Here is a 12,756-nt window from a genome sequence, read left to right on the forward strand (position 1 = left end):
CTCTCTCGTGTTGTGTTGTTTTTCCAGTTTATTAATTTTAAAAATATGCCACATTTGCCATTTTAGTTGGTTTTATTTGTTTTGATGTTATGCTGTGTTGCCAACGAAACTTTGTAAATGTCTTCCTAAGAAAAAAATAAGAATACCTAGCATATGTAAGTGTATGCTTCTTGATGGATAGCAACTCTCACTATATGAAAGTGAAGCCAAGAAAACACCAAAGTCATCACAAACACTGAAGAATGTTTATTGACATGGCATCACATCACTTGCTGGACAAGCAACAAGGCACCATAATGCTGCTCACACAAGAGTGCGAAGTATGCGCCGTGGCTAAAACCACTTGATAAAAATACAAGCAGGCGCTTATCTGCCCCAAGGTGACCCTGAATGAAAATGTGACATGCGCAACACTGGAAATCAACAAAAGTTATTGGGTCAGGCATAAGTGAAAATTGCGGGCAAAAGTCGAGGGCACTTTCATGTGTTGGATGACGAGACTGCTGGCACAAGACAGGAAGGATCGAAGGGTGCTAACTCAGTATTGTATGGTTACAAATACGTGCAGATTGCTACTCACTGGACCAAAAGTGCTTGAAGACCCTGATTTTAAAGCAAAACTTTCTATGTCTCACCAGTGGAATATGCCATGCCAAAAAGGCATTACAGAAAAGCCAACTTTCTCTGACAATGATAATGATCGTGGGTAAAGAAGTGCAGAAAAAAAAAAACGCTTCCTGCAGTCAGAAACAAATCAGGACCCTCGCGGTGTGAAACCAACATCTATTCCGTGACACCATTAGTTTGAATCTGGATAGCGGTGCATCGAGATGCAAAATTAGACAAAAATGGTGCACCTCACATTCTAATGACGACGACAGTTTGAACGCGAAGCTTTCGTCGAGCAAAATCAAGCGGCGAAGTTTCAAAGCCACTGCAATCAAAAGTCCAAACAGCATGCAAGTAAGTGATAGCTGAAACAGGCAACGTCCAAGCTCAGATGACAATCTAACAAGAAATCCCTCGCGAGAAAACTGAGTTAAACTGAAAGACAATTTCTCCTAGACACCCTTCCCACTAACTTACAACCAAATTCCTTAAATGATCTCTTGCGTCCCTCCTACCCACCTAATTTAGCGGAGGCAGTGTGGGACACACTCCTGCATTTCATATACCGACCCACTATTTTTCCCTTGCTATTTCCCACTCATACCCGTCGTGAACTTTAACTAATCGCTACTTCTAAGGGGGTCTGATGCACTAGCAAGAGGCCCCGGGTGTTTTTTTTTAACAGTTCAAGAAACGTTAAAAAAAAAGCCATTATTGTCGTAAGACAAAAGCGTGCACGTTTTTTTCCTTGCAATTAATTACAGCAACTAATGAACACATGACAGAACAAGTAACAGAGAGCAATGATGAAACTGACAACCACAGATTTGCACATAACTGTGGAGAGGAACTCTCTGGATAGGAGACTGAGCAATAGAAGAGCACAGCAGCTGCGGCTGAACCTTCCCACGCAGCTGAACAGAGACGAAGAATACGGCAAATGGACAAAATTAAGGGTTGGGAGTCTTAGTAGCCACTGTACTTTCTTATCAACCAGGCGTGTGGCTGGATGGTATAGATGAACAGCAACGTGGGAGCTAGAGGACTGCTTGCTGGCGACACTACTACCACCCAGTAGTCTGTACTCCACAGTACACAGTAGGAGGAAACAAACTGGAAGTGGGACTGCGAATTGCCATGACGTTACAAATGAAATAAGTGCTGCGTGGCTGTCACAAGTCAAGGTCAATCACCCTTAAGGGGAGGTGCCAAAACCCCTTAGAGAGAGGATGAAGACATGACATTTGAATCTAGTGGCTAAAAATGAACCATTCATGTAGCACCCCACCGTAAAAGGGGATTGATCTTCACTCATTTCCTGAAATAAAGTTTAAAAGCAGTTCATCCAGGGCAGTTGCCACCAGCACCTTAGAGTAGTATGGTGGAAACACACCACAATCTTTGCTTTTGGGAGGTCTTTTACCGGGCTGTCTACCAAAAAACTCAAATTCGTTTTTTCTAAGTGGGCACCTGGTCTTAAAAAAAAAAAAACATGATTTTTACAGTTAGGACGATAAAAATTGGGTGATGCATGTGGTTTTTCATTGAAATTGTAGATATGAAGTTTGTTTCTGTGTAAAACAACTACATTAAACTTTATTTGGCTTTTATGTTTGATTTTTTGACAGCCTTTGTAAAAAAACTGCTTGAGGGATGCAGCTGAACAAGGTACCGGTGAACTGTGCACAAATCAAGGACTGACTGCCATAAGACTAACATTATCATTATATATGGTCTGTAGCAGAAGTGACAGCTGTTTGAAGTTTGGGCCTGGACGGCAACACCAGTTTTCCTGGTTCCCATTTTCTAGGCCCAAACTTCACATGGCTGTAACTTCTGCTACAGACCAGATAGAATGATAATGCTAGTATTATTGCACTCCTTGACTTGCGCACAGTTAACTGGTACTTTATTCAGCTGCGCCCCCCCAGCAGTTCTTTTATAAAGGCTGTCGTAAAATCAAACATAAAAATCCAAATAAATGTGAATAGAGTCGTATTACACAGAAACAAATTTCATATCTACAGTTTCAATGAAAAACCACATGCATCCCCCGATTCTTATCATCATAACTGTAAAAATAAAGTTTTTGATCAGAAACTGATGTTCCTTTCTAACTCGAAGCTTTCTGGCCAGCTCCGGCCTCGAAGGTCAGCTGCGCCTGATCAAAAGGACTGTCAACGCGGCTTGAGCTCAAGGCATCCTGGAATGAGGACACCTCTCTGAAGCATTTTGCGCATTTAATTAAAGTTTATTCTCGCTCTCTCTCTTGCGGCTTGAGTCAAAGTCCAAAATCTAAACTGCTTCGACCGTATCAGAAGGGCGCAGTCTGACAGACAATGGTTTCATAATGCAAGGGACACTGGTTCCATTATGACCATGGAAAGCGTTTTTTCTTGAGGTGCATGTGCTTTTGCTTATCATCCTCATCGCTTTGTGAAAATCACTGTGTAAAGTTAGCTTTCCTGCAGTGCATTATGTAGCCACATTGAATGCAATCAGTGAGGTCCTGAAAGCTTCACTTTAACAACAGGAGTTACGTGCTCGTCAAGACCCTCGTCTCACAGCAAACTTCTCTTCACCAGCAGGCACAGGCTAGAGCCCAGTCAGCAGGTGCTGCAAAGACATGATGAGAGTATTTTAGGCACGAACCTCAAGATGGAAAGGAGGCGGAGCAAAGAGCAAGAAAAATGCATCAGGAGGAGACTGCAAGCTCTGGGATGAGCAAGCTAGGTGTGGTGCTGTCAGGACCATAGGCGTGCGCACAGGGGGGGCAGGAGGGGCGGCCGCCCCCCCTAATATTCTGGAGGGGGGCGCCAAATTTGCCCCATGCCTTAACTCAATTGAACCTGTCACGTAGGGTTATGAGTCGACCACGCGTGTGCTTTCACGACCATGGCAGCCGAAGAACCCTCATGTTACCCTCCAAAAGCTGTTTACTTTCAGCCCCGGAAAGGCGGGGACCAAAAGCAGGTCGCTGTGAGAAACACGTTCTCACTTAATTTTCATATTTGCAGCTACTTTTCCTCGCAAATAATGTGCCTAGTACTGAGCAAAATAGCCGCGTAAAAAGAATTTAAGAACATACAATATTACCTTCTTAAATTCTTACGAACTTCAAAAGCTAGCGTTCGAGCGGTACGCACGGGTACCACGTTGCAGTTTACAAAAGACAGATGTGTCATATGTTTCTGTGCTTTAGGGAGAATGGAAGTTTTTTCAGCAGCGTGTTGTGAAATTGATGCCGCATCCGCCCTGGGACCTGCCCCCTTTGCCGATGGTACACATGAAAGTAAAAACTTCTGCCCAGAAATATTTTGTAGGTGTTGCAATTCCATTTCATTGAAATAAAAATTTTATAACAATTCCTCGTCTTTCCACTGCGTTTCGACCGCTAAGGCTTCAGTGGGAGGAGGTCGGGAGTTCCCAGGGGGGGGGGGGGCGCTCAGGTAAGACTTCGCCCCCCCCCCCCTAATCGAGAACCCTGCGCACGCCTATGGTCAGGACACTGATGTCGCAACCCAAGCCTGGGAACAAGCGGAGCCAATAGCGCAGTTGTTCCAGCCTCCTCTGGAACAGTGATTCAGCTGATACGCCAACAGTGACACGCCAATTTATAGTTATATTCTATATTTATATTAAATGAAGCCAGTGCACGTGATGCCATCTCCCGAGTTGTGCCATGCTTGCACCGCTCACCCCCTTGCTGGTAGCCATGTGCTCGTACCGTGGTCAACCTCAAGTCTTCACCCCTTTCCTTTGAAATCCTTTGTGTGCACGCACAACTCACCACATGCTGTCGAAAAAGAAGGAATAAAAACGTGCATCACTAGAAAGCATAGCTGCTACCCCAGCAACAAGTGGAGGGGGCACCCTTTTGTTTGTTTTGCCCGAGACGAGTGTCCAGAATGGCGGATTACCAGCCCGCGCATGTGCAGATTGCTAATAGAAAAAGGTCCATTACCGCAATCTCATGGAGTCCGACGTATCACAGACGCTGCGGCACATACATGGCGGCGCACACACAGGGTCGCCCACTTGTAGGCCACACCAGTGAATACAACCTATGAAGTGCTATACCCACCACCGATATAGCATTATCTAGCTGCAGTCAGCAACACTTTTTTATGTTTACACGTACTTTCAAGCGTTCGGAGGGTCAAAATGGCTGCTTGTCACTGCTTCTGACCGATCATCCATGGGTCGATCCCACCAATCTGGCTGCCACAAATCACAGTAATAACGCGGAAGTCTTCAATTGTGGGCCGGACTGACACACACGATTCGCGCCAGGGCTGTCAAACTGGCGTGGCAACTTTCTGATCGCGGCGTTAACACGCCACAGTGGTTCGAACACTTGCCCAGTATGAAGGTAGCTATTTCTGTCGTCGTTGGTTTGTCGCATAATGCATGCTTTACTGATGTTTAAGTGCAAGACCTGGCAAGCTTCTCTAGCTCACCCAGAATTTCTCGATACGCAACTCTGAGCTGACGTGTGAGCACGTCTGTTTGTCGTGTGGTTCCTTGTTAATGAGCCAGACCATGCAACTGAACGGTGCGAATGCAGATTTGATGCTTTCAGCGCATTTCACTCCTTTCTTCGATCAACAAGAGAGAAACTGTCAGTAATGCTCATAGAAAGACGGGGCGAGTCAGAAATGCTGCTTGGACACTTTCTAGTACCATATAAATAGTGTACTTAATCTTACCGAGAGCCAAAGCATCATTTTAGGTTGTAGTGAAGCAGACCAGAAAACACCCCTGCCCTTTTTCTTGTCCTTTCTCTTTGAAGCACTCCTTTGTTTATGTATTGAAAACAAATTTGTGCAGCGGCACACTTCATTAGTTATTTGTGTATATGGCTAATTTTTTACATTTTAACATTTATATGTTCTCATTGTAGTATGATACTAATCTTGATCAGTGCATTTTTGAAGCAGAGGTGGTTTTCTTCAGGTGGCAGTTCCTTTTCTCTACAAAAAAGGGCTTGCTGTAAACAGGATCAAACAACAAAAAAGGAAATCTGTTTTAGGTAAGGAGGAAAAAGGTTCACGTCAATTTCACGTTATTCAGCTCGGTGACCTACAATCCGACACTATCCATTTCCCAACCATTGGCACGCCTCAAGGTGCAGTATTATCCCCACTCCTATTTAACATTGCCCTAATCCACCTTCCCAGTAAGCTCGCCGCGATCCCTTGCTTACTCCACAGCATATACACCGATAATATTACGCTGTGGACCACCAGAGGCAGCGACTTTCAAATCGAGGAGGTTCTCTAACAGGGAGCTGACTTAGTTACCGCCGCCGCGCAAGTTGGGCTTGGATGCTCACCTGAAAAATCTGAGCTTTTAATCCACCCCGCCAAATCAACCGGCAACCCGGCCCAGACACCCACCATTGAGGTCCGCATTGATGGTAGGGATGTTCGCCAAGTGGAAGTCCTGAAAATACTTGGGCTCTGCATACAGCGCAATTTCGCAAACATTAAGTACCTAGCACAGCTGAATTCTCAGGTGAATCAGACGATCGCCCTCATCCGCAGGATTGCTGCCCGCAACAAGGGGCTCAAAGAAACGGAGCGTATCCGGCTGATACAGGCATTTGGGCTCTGCCTTCTCACTTACTCCCTCCCGTATCTCTTGCCCTCGCGTACCGAACTCTCTAAAGTCAACTGCCTCATTCGAAAGACCTAAAAAACGGCGCTACAAATCCCTCAGAGCACTACCACTGCCAGACTCGAGAAACTCGGCATTTACAATACTGCGGAGGAACTCATTGAAGCCCACCTTATCGGTCAGCTAAATAGGCTCTCATCCACCCCCACCGGTCACACTCTCCTTGTTACTCTTAACCTTAAAGCCCCTATCCTCTGTGATGACAGGCTCCCGGTACCAGCCGACATTCATGGCTCCCTCACTATCCACCCTTTACCGCGCAATATCACCCTGTTTTCAACAAGCAGCCTAGGGAACTACGAGCACAAGCACTTACAGAGAAATACCCCGTCCACCCCACTACGGTTTACGTGGACGCAGCTTGCTATCGATGGCAGGATGCATACGCTGTCGCAGTAGTAATCAACCATCCCAACACTCCTCCTCTTAAATCCCTAACAGACCGCACCAACTGACCACTGAGGCGGAAGAGGTGGCAATAGATGATCGGTAAAAAGTGCAAATGCTCATGGGTGCATTGTCAGCTCCCGCGGAGTTCTGTTACTTCCGGTTCGAGAGCTCTCCTGGCCTCCCATATGCCGACGGCTTTCACGCGCGCTTGTGCTTGTTGTTTATCTGTTTCCACTGAAAAAAAAAAACCGCTCATGCATCGCACATTCAATGTGTAACAACAATGAATTCTACTAGGGGCTTCTCTGAAAGGTTAGCACTCTGTGACAAATAAACAACACGCACACACGCGCGTGAAAGCCGCCGGCGTACGGGAGGCCAGGCGAGATCTCGAACCGAAAGTGGCTGGAGCAGACAACGTACCCATGAGCCTTTGCACTTTTTACCGGTCACCTATCACGCTAGCCCTTACACATAGGCCGCCCCCTATCACTATCATCTCGGATTCGAAAACGGCCATTCGAAATTACGCCAGAGGCATGATCTCGCCCCTGGCGCTCAAAATTCTCCTCAAAAATCCTCCTACCATACAAATAAAGCTGATCTGGACTCCAGACCACATGGGCGTGGGGGGAAATGAGGCAGCACATAGGGCCGCTCGAGAGCATACCGTCCAAGCAGGCCCTAGCCTCGAACCCTTTCACGGAGCCCTATCAGCTTGGGACAGTCTCTTGACCTTCCAAGACATTACGGCACATTACCGCCTCTCACGCCGCCAGCTCCCCCCCGCACACCCGGATTTATCCAACAGGGAAGAACGGCTATGGCGACTGGTGCAAACCCATACCCTCCCATGTCGCTACCACCTGCACCGTATTTATCCTTCCGTCTACCCCTCCACCAACTGCACGGCCTGTGGAGCAGTGGAAACACTGGACCATCTTCTTTGGAACTGTCCCCACAACCCCTATCCTCTCTTAGCAGACGGTGGGCACTGGGCTGAGGCACTGGGCAGCTTCGACCTGTCTACCCAGCGGGTGGTGACGGCGAGGGCTGCTGCGGACACCGGTACGCCGGTCACCACGTCCCCTAAGGGGCCTTTAAAGGCTCAATAAAATCTTTGTCCTCCTCCTCCCATGGTGCGGTCACATGCGGTTTTGCACAGATGGCATCTGGCCCCATTTTGTCTGACTGGCAATGAAAACTGCCTGCTTCAAAATAACTAAGACATTTTTTAGCCACATTTATATTCAGGCAGAAAGTGCTGTGCAGCCATTGCATGTAATGTTGCCTAGTATGAAAAATTGTGCTCAATAGGTTTCTGAGGAAAGCTGGTTTTGAGAATTGCATTGTTCCATAGGACAAAACAAAATTAACTATAAATGAAAAACAACACAACAAAAGTCCTGAGTTTTGCCATGCATATTTTTGTGCTCCTTTTCTATCATGTTTACAACCAACATGACCATACTGTTAATTACATTGCACCTTTGGTCTCATAGGTCACCCAGAAAGGAAAACAACTGAAGTCGATTAAGTAGTGTAAGGAAAATTCACTTTATATTGTAAAACAACAACAGTATTAATGTATTCTTGAAAGCGTAAGAAACAACAGCCTCGCCTGGACCTTTTGCAAATGTGAAATAGTTTCTTCTTGTCTTCTTTTTATTTTATGGTGAAGGAATGGGGCTGCTTCTTTTCCTGCAGCTTGTTAAGTTGGCCAATTTTTATGTGATCAGGTATCTAAGCATTCAGGAGTAGACGTGTCCTGATCAGGTATATCTTGAGTCCAACTGAGTAAAGCGTATTCTGATTTTTATCATGCTAAGGGTCATATTCCGAATGCTCCCCATGAGCACAAACGAGTTGCAGTGAATGAATGAAGATAGCACGGAATTCTTTTATCAACACGTAAATGCCTAAGACTAGTTCACATACTTGAGCAAATCACAAGCACGGCATAAACTTAATGCGGTTGCCCAGCAGTTGGGCAACACGCCACTATTTAAACTAAATGCATATGCTACTCGATAGTTTCCCTCCAGCTTAGAGACTGCCTTTTCCATGTATTTTCTAGTTCATAAATATACCATAGAATGCTTGGCTGCAGCAGCTCTCATAAATTACAAAAGGACAAGAATAAGATGGGCATTGCTTCCACAGATGATCCCTTTGTATCATTCCTGACATGAAATAGCCAAGTGAATCTTTGGACCTTGGTAACAAACTGTTTCAAAGCACAGTGCAAACCGTGATGAACAAACAGCATTGCGTCAGGTGCATAGCCTGCGACACTGTGCAGCTGAAAAAAATATCTTTGTCTTTCTGCTTCATTTTCCTGTATCTACATATGCAAAGTGCCTTTATTAACAATAAAAGCAGGGCGGTAGGAGGGGTGTAAAACGTTTAAAGAGCTTACGGCAAAATAATGCGACACGCTTTTTTTAAACATTATGTATGAGCTGCCTCACGTAAGAGGCATTTCTTACAACATTCTTAGCCCTGTATGGCTTTCTCACACAGCTTAGATGTCGTGCGAAAAAGGCAACTTAGTCTAATAGCTCAAGGCGAGGTAGGTGCATCTTCTCCCGTTTGCACTCAAGAGTTTACATGAGAAGGCATTAAGTAATTGCATCATAATCGAGTAAATTGAGGTCACTTCGCACTATGAGGCACAGGGCAGTGTGGTAGACCTCTCACTCAAGGATCTTTAGCGTAAACCAAGACATTGTGTACAGAAGGTTATTTTTTTTGGCTTTATAAATTCAATGCAGCCCCGGCAGCCAAGAATAGAACCCAAGACATTGTACATCCCTGCAGCCATAGGAAACCATGTGAGATCTGAGCAATCTGGCACCTGAGAAATCTCATTACGATGAATAAAGCTACCGTGCGATATTACTTAGTGTTTACAAAAACCAAGGATAGACAGCATAGGGGCACTAGATACATCCTTGCTTACACAAAACTCAAAAGTAAAATTTAAAAAAAAATATATATATGACGCGGCCATCCGAGGCACGGTATATCTATGATGTTGACTAACACCATGTACTGTGCCCTGGCCGACGACGTAATTTATGTTCCTGCCTCCACTGGAAGCTGGAAAGCACTGTAAACGGCCCTGCGGTCAGCCATAACCCATTACACGCCCAAGACTACAGTGCAAACTTTGTCGTGACGGAAACCACGTACGGTGCTGTTTGCACGAAGGTCACGCCAGCCCACCTCATAGATTGTGCTACGTCGGTAGTGCATATAACAATTTCTGGTGGGACTTCACTAGGTGGTACATATAGCATCATCCATAAATTTTCAACAGTAAAAAAATGAAGGTAGTAATTAAGCAGTGCATGAGCTATCCCTACCTCTTCATTGTTTCACTAGCTACTGAAAGACTTGTATTTGAAAATGTCAGGCTGGAATGGATGCATAGACCAGGTTGGTTTTTTGACATCGGCATAAATAACTAAACTTGATTTCTAGTACACACACTGCTGTCTTCATGGCTATCAACTACCGTGTTACTGTAAACCCTCGCTTGAAATGTACACGGAGTGAGAACGCACTGGTGGATCTAAAGTATACCATCAAATAGAAGCCAGGAAAAGTCGGGACCCCGTTTGGTTGTGACAAGTGGCCTGCACTAGAATGGCAGTTCCCACTAGAATGGCAGGATGAGTGCTGCAGGCAGGCTAGGGGCACCGTGACTGCAGTCAGGAGATGCTGCAAGAGAAATAAATGGAACATGAGGAATGAAGCACCGTTGAGGCAGCAGTAAATAAACAATCTAGGATGGCTAAAAAAAGGGCAAACGAAAGCGAAGACCACACAAGCAGTGCTCTTGCCCGCCCTGCGTTATCCGGGTCGTTCCCGCTGAATTTCCATCGGTTATTGAACGCCGATTGATGAGATGAAAACACATAACGACGTAAGCATTCCTTGGCAGGCACTCCTGACAGCAAAAGTGCTGGATGCAGCAACGAGTGCAACAGGCTAAAGTAGCGTGTTACAACGCCCTCACGAACCACACGCACACACGAAAACCTTGCCAACAGGGACCTGTCACGCTCCTAACTTCACCAACAGATCGTACAGCAAGTTCATTTTCGTTACAATATTAAGATCGGTTAGCACAAGGCACGTTGTCTAGAAAAAGCGTCGAGGAAAACAAGTGATGTTAATGACGCCACATTAAAGATACATGGGCGAGACGGGTTTGCAATGCGAGCGAGTTTCCGCGCCGTGCAACAAACCGTCAACAGCTCGCGATCGCCGACAGACGCGAACGAGCAGCATAACAGCGACAATAATGCAAGACGGGGAGAACGCGCCGTTAAGAATTTCGTAAACGTCGCTAATATAACTGCCGCGAGCAGAAAGCAAGCTTTGCAGTAGGAGATATGCGAACTGATTGCAAACCCGCCAAAAAACACTCACCTGGTCGGCCGATGGTGGACAGTTGAACGCCCACAGATAACTGCAAAGCTGTAGTGCCAGAAGACGCTAGAGCTGTTGAACGACGACTGACAGGGCGACAACCATCGCCAGTTTATGAATTCTTGCGTCGACCGCATAAGTCGAACGCGACTACTTGAATGGCTACGGCACGTACGCCGTGTAGGCAGCACTCGGAAAAATGTAAACATACCGCGCGGGAACGCTGCGAGCAAACGTGACGTCACATCCGCCTAGCGATGCTCCTCACCCGCCCAGAAGGTTGGTTAATTCCTCTCCTGAAGGGCAGGTCAAGGCAGTACCGCTTGCGTTGATGCATGGTATAGTGCGACGGCAACGGGTACAACAACGATGAGGAAAAAACGGGACTGCGTGAACAATTTTAACGACAGCAGCGCCCCTACGTCTCAACGTTTACGAAAGCTAGTTTTTGTTCGTCCGCATGCAGCGCCACCAGTGGCCTTCTATAGCGGTTTTCTCGATTGCTCGCGTTATGCGCCTGATGTACTGAATGAACTGTTGGTCACTGCTGGCGGGAACGGTTACCAGTTTGGTTGTGGCGTGAAACTGCGGATTTCTTCATGTCCTCGGGCTGTACTTACTGTTCGACGAAGTGAAGTTTTGCCGGGAGGCGCAAAAAAGGTCAGTGCTGCTTATTTATGTTCTGGTAACGGTTGTTGTTCTTTCACTTGTTCATCACTGCGTCCGATAAACGTGCCGCTCCGCTGCCTGTTCAATGCGAGAAACGTTTGCGGCCGTTATTCACTTAAGCTTATGTGTTTGTGGGTCGGAGTCGGCTTGGCATTTCTGACTGCGCACGTTAGCTAGTGCTATTTAGAAAGTGGCTGGTGCGCGCATTTCTCGAGTCTGCATGTCCCCTTATGGTGTGGTGTTGCTTAGTTGTATATTGAGGGTTGCTGTACCTGTCAGCGGTACTGAATCTTCTCGGGTTAGTCGCACGCTATTGTCTCACGCGCACACACTACAGAACATGTTTGTCGGAGCGTCTGTCTTTAGACTTATCGCTAGTTTCAAACTTCCGTGTTAATTGCGTTGTGTTGGTCTTCTGAGAGCCATAAATTTACTGTGCTAATCACGCTATTCCGCCTAAAGTTGATGTGCGTTCAAGGCGTTGGCGGCAGCACTGCTTACGTTTATCTGTGCTGTGTGTGTAGTTGTTCCTTGTTTCTTCCAATGCCTTCGATGAATTCAGATGGTCTATTTACACTAGTCAATATTAGTTGGCTCCCTGACGTGTAGTGAAATGCAAGGGAAAGTGGTTGTCTGAGCAGTAGCGTAGTAACAAAACGTTCCTTTTGTGGAGGGGAAGGCAGGTGGAAACACGCAGAAAATGTGGTGCCGTTTCTATGCTGTCAATGTCAGTGGTAACCTGAGACCTCAGAATAATTACCCATAAAACTTACGTGTGCACTATTAGAAGTTTTAACGTCACAAAGTAAGTTTAAAAATAATCCATTACTGCCATTTTATGCTATCAATGTCAGTGGCAGCTCGAGAGTTGGAATAATTTTCAAAACGCTCGGGTGCAAAGTTGTTGCATCATGATGTGCACCAAACATTGATCCATTTCTGTTCTCCTTTGAACGTAGAAATTATACT

The 12,756-nt window shown here is 46.0% G+C and overlaps 1 protein-coding gene and 1 long non-coding RNA gene across 2 annotated transcripts in view; one reads left to right on the forward strand and one right to left on the reverse strand.

The window, feature by feature from the left end:
- Window positions 1–12,756, forward strand: part of LOC144165205 (uncharacterized) — a 98,849-nt gene that overhangs the window by 17,619 nt on the left and 68,474 nt on the right. The gene's annotated exons all lie outside the window — the stretch shown is intronic.
- On the reverse strand, window positions 36–11,329 carry LOC144165206 (uncharacterized). The gene is made up of 3 exons (XR_013321408.1): window positions 11,119–11,329; window positions 10,267–10,404; window positions 36–3,225 (listed from the first exon to the last, which is right to left on the reverse strand). It is a non-coding gene; the product is annotated as an uncharacterized LOC144165206 (long non-coding RNA).

This window comes from Haemaphysalis longicornis, unplaced genomic scaffold (assembly GCF_048455015.1).
Source record: "Haemaphysalis longicornis isolate Haplotype H1 unplaced genomic scaffold, Haemaphysalis longicornis Haplotype H1 scaffold_14, whole genome shotgun sequence".
In the NCBI taxonomy this organism is placed as follows: Eukaryota; Metazoa; Arthropoda; class Arachnida; order Ixodida; family Ixodidae; genus Haemaphysalis; species Haemaphysalis longicornis.